Source organism: Sminthopsis crassicaudata, chromosome 1, assembly GCF_048593235.1.
Source record: "Sminthopsis crassicaudata isolate SCR6 chromosome 1, ASM4859323v1, whole genome shotgun sequence".
In the NCBI taxonomy this organism is placed as follows: Eukaryota; Metazoa; Chordata; class Mammalia; order Dasyuromorphia; family Dasyuridae; genus Sminthopsis; species Sminthopsis crassicaudata.
This window is the reverse complement of record NC_133617.1, coordinates 263,182,486-263,193,378: the sequence shown is the minus strand read 5'-3', so window position 1 is coordinate 263,193,378 and position 10,893 is coordinate 263,182,486. Positions and strand designations below refer to the sequence as shown.

General features: G+C 32.1%; 1 long non-coding RNA gene across 1 annotated transcript in view; it reads right to left on the bottom strand.

The window, feature by feature from the left end:
* Positions 1–2,143: 2,143 nt before the first annotated feature.
* Positions 2,144–10,893, bottom strand: part of LOC141549308 (uncharacterized) — a 45,162-nt gene continuing 36,412 nt past the window's right edge. Inside the window, exon 3 of the long non-coding RNA XR_012484318.1 lies at positions 2,144–3,927. This is a non-coding gene — a long non-coding RNA (uncharacterized LOC141549308). The remainder of the gene's footprint in view (positions 3,928–10,893) is intronic.

The following is a 10,893-nucleotide window of genomic DNA, read 5'->3' as shown; positions in this document are numbered from 1 at the left end:
TGATATTGCATCCCAGGTTGGGTAGACATTTTAAATATTATAATAACATTTTTAAAAGAGAAGAAAGGAAAATCTGTTGGCTCACATATAGACAAAGAATTCTCAGGCATAGAAAATAATCCTTTATCATTTTCAGAATTAGGTAAGAGCAGAAGGTTAATCCCAATATTAGGAGAATGTTGTTTTCTTTTATTCATTTTTCATTCATGTATAACTTTTCATGATCCTACTTGGAGTTTTCTTGGTAAAGTCACTGGAGTGATAAAGTTTATCATTACCTTTTCCAGATAATTTCACAAATGAAGATATAACCAGTATTCGTCTGAAGTCACATTTGAATCCACCACCCTGTGGTTTTGGCTGTTAGAAATGTTTGAAATTGAGAGATAGAAGTTATTATTCTGGACTAGTAATTTTGATATGATATGTCCTTTTTCTTACAAAACTTTGATAGCAGAATTTGAATCACTGTGTAGGTATGGGATGGGAAGTAGCTGAAATTTAAGGACAGCATTTTATCATTGAAATTTAATCACTAATAAGTCAAGGAACAGTCTGTAGACATTTATTAAATTCTTATTAATTGATGGTTTCTTATAGCTATGTAGATATAGATATAAATATAAATGCAGTTATAGGTATACATGCATATATATCATTGTGACTGGCTTATTTCAGTTTTGATTTGGTAATCCTAAGTAGCTTTATCATGTAGATGTAGCCAGATTTTTAGTTTTTGAATGGAAACTATGAGGCAGCATGATTTAATAATTGAAGATATCTTTCTCAAAAATATCCATACTAAAATTTTACTTCAGGTGTTTACTAGCTATCATCATGTCACTCAGCCTTTCAATCTTTCTTTCCTTATCTGCCTTTCTTGCTATCCTGAGTGTCCAGCATTGAATACTCATAATAACTATTTAGCAAAATGCTTGTTGAATAACTGCATTATGAAATAAGCCTGGAACATTTTGCATAATACTCTCTCAAATGATGAAGATGATGACTTAATACTGTGTCACTGTTCAAGGAGCAGAATTGGTGAAAAAGCTTTGAAAAAGAGAGACATTCTTCATTAGTAGTTTGAGAGAAAGACATGTATAGTTAGAGAGTCTTTTTAGGACTGACAAAATTAGAGGGAAATCCTTTTACATATATATACCTAAGTTCCAGTTTGCCTCCCTATAGACTTCTGGCCATTCCCCCTTCAGTAAATCAGGACTTATTTCTCAGTTGAGCAAGATTGCAATGTTCTAAAAAAAACTCTTGTGCTTTGCCTAGTATGCTGTAATCTGTGTATTTGTATTTTTTCAGATTTGTATTTGCTATCTGCTCAAACAAATGAGTTTACTTGCTAGTCACTATTTCTGATGGTTTTTCATATGAATAGTTACTAAGGAAGTTAGAGTAATTATTGCTAAAAACAAATGTCCCTAGACTAGTAATATTTAAGGTATATATATATATATATATATATATATATATATATATATATATATATATATATATATATATATATATATATATATATATATATAATTTATCATTCTTTCTCCTGCTCCACTATAGGCAGAAATAAAAGTGTTCCTTAGAGAAAGGTGGGCAAGAAATGACATCTATTCATGTCTCTGTTGGAGAGTAATTTATTGTCTAATGACTGTGAGAACTAAAATAACATCTAGATCAGACAATGAAAAGGCTAATACTTCGGACAAGAACAAAATAAGGACCTCAGCTAAATAAGAAAAGAGGGAACAAAAAAAGGATGCCTAGTTTTGTGTTGGACAAAACTTGGGAAACACTAATTTCAAATGATGGCTAGGAACTATCTACAGCTAAGTCCATTAGAACACAGAGGTGGTATTAGCATTATACACATAATTAAGCATGAAAAATTACATATGAACTCTATTCTTAGATTCATAGTTGATGTCCAAATCCATTACCTCTTTTGTCCTTAGCTGAATGAGGAAGAGATCTATCATGCTGTCTCCTTACTATTGGAAGAAAAGTAGGGAAAAGATTGTACAAAGAAGGAATAGTGTCAATGAGCCTATATTATGACATTAATGTTCAGATGAAGGCCCCCCAAATTATTAAAATTACTGAGTATTTATTGAGTATAAACAACACAGAAAAATTAAAGGATTTAGTATTATTTATTTTAAGGAATTTTTTAAATTTTATTTTATGACAAATCTGTAATCATTTTAACAGTTTATTCTAAAATTTATCATTGTTAATAATTAGCATTTATAAAAGATTTAAAGGTTTACAAATCACTTTACAAATCTATCTTGTTTTAACCTCATATTAATGTTGTAAAGGAGGCATTATTATTAACATCATTGTGTAGGTAAGGTTATCTGAGTTGCCCAAGATCAAACAACTAATAAGTCTGAGAGGCTGGAACTCAGGTTTTCTTAACTCCATGATTAGCACTCAATCTAGCTATTTATCCAAACAGAATAGTTATTACTTTAACTTATACTGATAAGGAAGCAATTAATCAGTGAATCATTGAACTAATAAGCATTCATTAAGTACTGACTATGTGCCAGTGCTGCAGATGCAAAGAAATGCAAAAACATTATGTATGCTGAACCCCAAGAAGATTTGGGTTAGATAAATAGGATTTGACTATAAGGTAATGAGAAAGAAAAATGCAAATATTCTAAATATTTAATTGAATTTGTTTATTCCATATCTTATACATCCCAATAATATTGTTCTTCAAAGTAGTGACCTTGATAAGTTATTCATTTATTCCAATGATACATTAATTACATAAGAAATTTTTAGCACTCTAACACTTTGTAAGTATTTTCAATGGCAGTTTACAAATTACATAAGAAAATCAGCTCTATTATTATAAGCCCCGAAATTTAGAATTTTAACAGACTTCTGATGTCCTCTAATCCATTTCATTGGCAAGGAAACTGAAAGCCAAAGAAGTAAAGGAATTTGTCCAATGTCACATTGGGAATAAAGGCAGGATTCCAACGCATACTCTTTGACTCAAAATCAGGAGGTTTTCTCCTGAGTATCACATTGCCTCTTTGATATATTTTTTAAAATAATACAATTTTGTATTTAATATAAATAAAATAGAGACAGTGTTCATATATGTATCAATTCTCCTGCCTCCAAGAAAATCTCTTAGCATCTTCCACATTAATAGCGCCATCTTAAATGGGTCTACACAGGTACCAAACTCCATTATTAATAGATGATAGATAGATAGATAGATAGATAGATAGATAGATAGATAGATAGATAGGGATGATAGAAAGAAAGGAAGGAAGGAGAGAACAAAGGAAGGAAAGAAGGAACAAGCAAAAATGAGAAACATAAAGAAAAAGAAAAATAGAGCATCTACTAAGTACCAGGCATAGGCTAACATGAAAACCAGATAGCCCTTACTTTTTTTTATTTAATAATATTTTTGACAGTATATATGCATGAGTAATTTTTTTTATAACATTATCCCTTGTATTCATTTTTCCAAATTATCCCCTCCCTTCCTCTACTCCCTCCCCTAGATGACAGGCAATCCCATACATTTTACATGTGTTACAGTATAACCTAGATATAATATATGTGTGTAAATCCCATTTTCTTGTTGCACATCAAGTATTAGCTTCCGAAGGTATAAGTAACCTGGGTAGATAGAAAGCAGTGCTAACAATTTACATTCACTTCCCAGTGTTCCTTCTCTGGGTGTGATTGTTTCTGTCCATCATTGATCAAACTGGGAGTGAGTTGGATCTTCTTTATGTTGAAGATTTCCACTTCCATCAGAATACCTCTTCATACAGCATTGTTGTTGAAGTGTACAGTGATCTTCTGGTTCTGCTCATTTTACTCAGCATCAGTTGATGTAAGTCTCTCCAAGCCTCTCTGTATTCCTCCTGCTGGTCATTTCTTACAGAACAATAATATTCAATAACATTCATATACCATAATTTACCCAACCATTCTCCAATTGATGGACATCCATTCATCTTCCAGTTTCTAGCCACTACGAAAAGAGCTGCCACAAACATTTTGGCACATACAGGTCCCTTTCCCCTCCTCAATATTTCTTTGGGATATAAGCCCAATAGCAGCAATGCTGGATCAAAGGGAATGCACAGTTTGATAAGTTTTTGGGCATAGTTCCAAATTACTCTCCAGAATGGATGGATTCTTTCACAACTCCACCAACAATGTATCAGTGTCCCAGTTTTCCCACATCCCCTCCAACATTCATCATTATTTGTTCCTGTCATCTTAGCCAATCTGACAGGTGTATAGTGGTATCTCAGAGTTGTCTTAATTTGCATTTCTCTGATCAGTAGTGATTTGGAACACTCTTTCATATGAGTGGATATAATTTCAATTTCATCACCTGAGAATTGTCTGTTCATATCCTTTGACCATTTATCAATTGGAGAATGGTTTGGTTTCTTATAAATTAGGGTCAGTTCTCTATATATTTTGGAAATGAGACCTTTATCAGAACCTTTAACTTTAAAAATATTTTCCCAATTTGTTACTTCCCTTCTAATCTTGTTTGCATTAGTATTGTTTGTACAGAAACTTTTCAGTTTGATGTAATCAAAATCTTCTATTTTGTGATCAATAATGATCTCTAGTTCTCCTTTGGTCATAAATTCCTTCCTCCTCCACAGGTCTGAGAGGTAGACTATTCTCTGTTCCTCTAATCTATTTATTATCTCATTCTTTATGCCTAAGTCATGGACCCATTTTGATCTTATCTTGGTATATGGTGTTAAGTGTGGATCCATATCTAATTTCTGCCATACTAATTTCCAGTTTTCCCAATAGTTTTTTCCAAATAATGAATTTTTATCCCTAATGTTGGTATCTTTGGGTTTGTCAAAGACTAGATTGCTAGAGATGTACCCTTTTTTGTCCTTTGTATCTAATCTGTTCCACTGATCGACTGGTCTATTTCTTAGCCAATACCAAATGGTTTTGGTGACTGCTGCTATATAATATAGCTTTAGATCAGGTACACTTAGACCACCTTCATCTGACTTTTTTTTTTCATTCATTCCCTTGCAATTCTCGACCTTTTATTCTTCCATATGAATTTTGTTGTTATTTTTTCCAAGTCATTAAAATAGTTTCTTGAGAGTCTGATTGGTATAGCACTAAATAAATAGATTAGTTTGGGGAGTATTGTCATTTTTATTATATTCGCTCGGCCTATCCAAGAGCACTGAATATCTTCCCAATTATTTAAATCTGACTTTATTTTTGTGGCAAGTGTTTTGTAATTTTTCTCATATAATTCCTGACTATTCTTTGGTAGATGGATTCCCAAATACTTTATACTCTCAACATTTGTTTGGAATGGAATTTCACTTTGTATCTCTTGCTGTTGCATTTTGTTGGTGATATATAAAAATGCTGAGGATTTATGAGGATTTATTTTGTATCCTGAAACTTTGCTAAAGTTCTGAATTATTTCTAATAGCTTTTTAGCAGAGTCTTCGGGGTTCTCTAAGTATACCATCATGTCATCTGCAAAGAGTGATAGTTTGATTTCCTCATTTCCTACTCTAAATCCTTGAATCTCTTTCTCGGCTCTTATTGCCGAGGCTAGCATTTCTAGTACTATATTGAATAGCAATGGTGATAGTGGGCAACCTTGTTTCTCCTGATCTTACTGGGAAAGGTACCAGTTTATCTCCATTGCATATTATGCTTACTGATGGTTGTAAATATATGCTCCTGATTATTCTAAGGAATAGTCCATTTATTCCTATACTCTCAAGCATTTTTAGTAGGAATGGATGTTGTATTTTTTCAAATGGTTTTTCTGCATCTATTGAGATTTTTTATTAATTTGATTATTAATATGGTCAATTATACTAATAGTTTTCCTAATATTAAACCAGCCCTGCATTCCTGATATAAATCCTACTTGATCATGTGTATTATCCTGGGGATGATTTTCTGAAGTCTTTTTGCTAATATCTTATTTAAAATTTTAGCATCAATATTCATTAAGGAAATTGGTCTATAATTTTCTTTCTCAGTTTTCGATCTATCTGGTTTAGGTATCAGTACCATATCTGTGTCATAAAAGGAATTTGGTAGGACTCCTTCATCCCCTATTTTTTCAAATAGTTTATATAGCATTGGGGCTAATTGTTCTTAAAATGTTTGGTAGAATTCACATGTAAATCCATCTGGTGCTGGGGATTTTTTCCTGGGGAGTTGATTAATAGCTTGCTCTATTTCTTTATCTGAAACAGGACTACTTAAGCAATTTGTCTCCTCCTCTGTTAGTGTAGGAAGCCTATATTTTTGGAGGAAGTCATCCATTTCACTTAAGTTATCAAATTTATTGGCATAAAGTTGGGCAAAGTAACTCCTTATTATTTCTCTAATTTCTTCCTCATTGGTGGAAAGATCCCCCTTTTCATTTGTCAGACTACCAATTTGATTTTCCTCTTTCCTTTTTCTGATCAGATTTACCAAAGGTTTATCTATTTTATTGGCTTTTTCATAAAACCAACTCTTGGTTTTATTTATTAATTCAATAGTTTTTTTTACTTTCAATATTATTGATTTCTCCTTTTAATTTTTGTATTTCAAGTTTAATTTTTGGTTGAGGGTTTTTAATTTGGTCTTTTTCTAGCTTTTTAAGTTGCAGGCCCAATTCATTAATCTTCTCTTTCTCTATTTTGTTCAAATAAGCCTCTAAAGATATAAATTTTCCCCTTATTACTGCTTTAGCTGCATCCCACAGATTTTGGTATGATGTCTCATCATTGTCATTATCTTGGGTGAAATTATTAATTGTTTCTATAATTTGCTGTTTCACCCAGTCATTCTTTAAGATGAGATTATTCATTTTCCAATTACTTTTTGGTCTATTTACCCCTAACTTTTTACTGAATGTAGCTTTTATTGCATTGTGATCTGAGAAGAAGGCATTTATTATTTCTGCCTTCCTGCATTTAATTTTGAGATCTTTATGTACTAATATATGGTCAGTTTTTGTATAGGATCTATGAACTGCTGAGAAGAAAGTATATTCCTTTCTATCGCCATTCAGTTTTCTCCAAAGGTCTATCATACCTAGTTTTTCTAATGTTCTATTTACTTTTTTAATTTCTTTCTTATTTGTTTTGTGGTTTGATTTGTCTAAATCTGAGAGTGCAAGGTTGAGATCTCCCACTATTATAGTTTTACTGTCTATTTCTTCTTACAACTCTCTTAACTTTTCCTTTAGAAAGTTAGACGCTATACCACTTGGTGCATATATGTTAAGTATTGATATGGCTTCATTGTTTATGCTACCTTTTAGCAGGATATAGTTTCCTTCCTTATCTCTTTTAATTAGATCAACTTCTGCTTTTGCTTGATCTGAGATAAGGATGGCTACCCCTGCTTTTTGGGCTTTACCTGAAGCATAATAGATTCTGCTCCAACCTTTTACCTTTACTCTATATGTATCTCCCTGCTTTAAGTGTGTTTCCTGTAAACAACATATTGTAGGGTTCTGACTTTTGATCCAGTCTGCAGATAGCCCTTACTTTTAAAAAGTTTCTAATCTGATATGGGAAGAGGGAAGATAAAGGGAGTTAGTTGGGAAAGAAGGAGGGTATCCTTGTAAAAACTAATTTGACATCTTGGAAAATGAAGAAAATTGGAAAGTGATCTGTAAGTGAAGCAAGCAGTACAGCTAAAGAGTCCCTCAAGAGTCCCAGGATGGATTCCTGGAGAGTAATCAGGTCTCAGTGCAGTAATTTTTAAATGAACACAATAGAGGTAGAACATATCTGAGATGAATTGGAATAAGTTGCAGGAAAAATGCCTAACATTTCCATATACTTTGGCTAAGCATATTGCCAAAGAAAGCAGTATCAACGATATAGGTCACATATGCACTATAGCATTTCTATTAAATTTTTATTTTGTGGTGTTTTGTTTCCATGAAAGATTTGGAAACACACTAGATACTTATAGATTGTGGAATAGGTAATTTTGAATGTAATGGAATATTATTATGCTGCAAAAAAACAACTGATATAACTACAGTGAAACATAGAAAAACTCATATAGTCTGATTCAAAACGAACAAAACAAAATCAAGAAAGCAATTGTAACAATGTAAATGGAAAGAATAACAGTAAAACCATTTAAGCTGAAAGCTGCAAAATTTTATTAGCACACACACACACTTTTTTATAAAGGTAACGAACTATGAATGTGAAATACTACATATATATGGGGAAATATTTGTTTTTTTAATATATTGCTTAGTTTTGTGAAACTGGGTTTTCCCATCTCTTAAAATTCTTTTTTTTATATATGGAATAATTTGCTAGGAAAGAGAGGGGGAAACAATATATTAGGAAACAAAATACTAAACATATACGAGGGGAAAATATTTTTTTTAATATATTGCTTATTTTTGTGAAATTGGGTTTTTCTCTCTCTTAAAAATTTTTTTATATGAAATAATTTGCTAGGAAAGAGAGGGGAAACAATATATTAGGAAACAAAAGATATCGTTAAAATTCAGTTAGAAAGAGATTATATTTATTTTATGTCTGGTTGTGATATATTATATGACCAGTGTCTAAAGAAAGACAAGAAAGGAGAAATGGTAATGTTACCAGAAACAAGAAGAGGAAGGTAGTAAGGAAAAAGAAAACTTGAAAAAGTGATAAAGAAGATAGCATACTGGACTTCACAAAATGCTACTTGGGGGAAAAAAATGCAAAGATGCAGAAATAATTGGCATAGTAGATAGGGGAAAGGCCAATGATAGAACTGTTCTAAACAGTAGAATTAGTATTGTGCATGCCAGAAAAAGAAACTTGCATGAGTTAGCTTAATTATTGATAGTAATAAGGTTGGTAAAGAACCATGATTATTGCCTTAGAGTAAGATCTATTAGATTCTTAGATTGAAGGATGTGTTGTTGTCATATGTATACAATAAATCATTTAGGTAAAAGAGTCTTAGGTAAAAGTTTAAGAAGAGAATGTCCATGTTATTTGGGGTTGCACTTAATGAGAGTAAGGTATCATTAGAGACATGAAAGTTTAGAGATCGAGAAGGGATCAGATTTTTTTTTAACCTCATTCACTAACTGGAAAAGGATCAGAACATGAATGGATATTGGACAAAATATTTCAGTTGATCTGAATTTGTTTCAGCTAAATATAAGAAAATGCTGACCAAAGATGGAATAATGATAAAAATTAAAGCAAAAATATTCGACTCCACAATGTTACCACAATTACCACTTGATAGAATATGATTCCACAACAGGAGACAGCTAATTACACCTTGAGACCCAAATCTCTGTTTTTATATGGCCCAAGAACTCAGAATGGTTTTTACATAATTTATTTTACAAATTCTTACTCTATATCAGAGACAGAACATATGAAATCCATGCTAGCTAGTACACTTAGTTAAATGAATGATGTGTAGAAACTCCGTGAATGATCAAATGACAAATGAAGTAGGTCAAGTAGATCAAAGAGGCAGATGAGCTAAAGGTACCTGTTTTCATTAAGAGAACATGAGTGGGTTGAGTTTCATAGCAAGAACTGAAAACAGACTTAAAGACTTCAATCCATTAGACAGCAAAGTGGCAAGCCAGGGAAGAAAGTTCAATGAAATTAGTTCATATACCAATTAATGGGATAGAATGGAAATAGTGAGTACCAAATCGTCTGCTGTATGAGCACTAATCATATTGAATAAGAACAGATTCTAATGAATAAATTAATTTATATGCTTTTTATAGAGTGCTCAATTTGGAATTGAGTCTTATAACACTTATTGGTTTGTGAACATGAGCATGTTCACATACTCAATACCCCTGGGCAACTCCCTAAAACTTTAAATTAGAGAAAAGTTATTAATCTGTGATGATAAAGGAAACCTGTTTATTAAGAATTCCCTATACAAATAAAATAAAGTATCTATTCAGATTAAAATATACACATACATACTCCTCACTGGGTTTTTGTGAAAGATAATGATATATGTTAAAAATTGTTCTAGTTCAAAGCATTGTATTATACACTTACAAATTACTATTCTTGTTGCTTTTATCCCAAGGGACCTCTGTATAGCCCTATATAGCATTAGCTATTCAAAGGAAGAAAGATTTCCCTCAGTCACTATAAAAATGAGGAATAGCAAACTTCTGAAAAGCCAAGTCTGAAGGGAATTTATCACATGATGAAACATTTTCTCAGGAAATTATTAAAGGGGAATGACTGTCATGAGGTGAAGGATCATACTTATTATCTGACCTTGCAATAACATCATCCATTCATATAGGACAAACCTGAAATGCTATACTTAGGATGGATTTGCCTCAAGCAGGAGAGAGAAGAGAGGAAGTCTATGCTCCATAATCCTCAATTGTCATCAGTGAACATCTTGGGTACAACAATTTTATTGGGGATTTTTTTTTTCTTTCTGATGGCCTTTCTTTATCTTATTTCTCCTTCTTTATGACTGGTTCAATTCGGTGCATCTCTCTACAGGTTAAATCTGACATTCAATAGTGACAGTTAAATTGTATGTATGTCTTATATTTCCCAAGGACATATTGTTCTCTATAGGTAAGCAGTTCTAATCCCATGCTTGAATTCCAAACTGCTGTCACTTTTTCATTTACTAGAAGCAGTTGTTTATCAAAGCTTCCTTGAATATTCGGTTTGACAAAATATCTTCTTTCTCAGCAAAGTCTACTTCTAATTACAAATGTGTAATTTTCTAGAGCAAAAGTTCTTATTCTTAACATGTTCTCCATCCCATAGGCTCCTTTGAAAACTTGGTGAAACCTATGTATTTTTTTTCAAAAGAATAATTGGCAGTAAGAGCCAAAATGGTGGA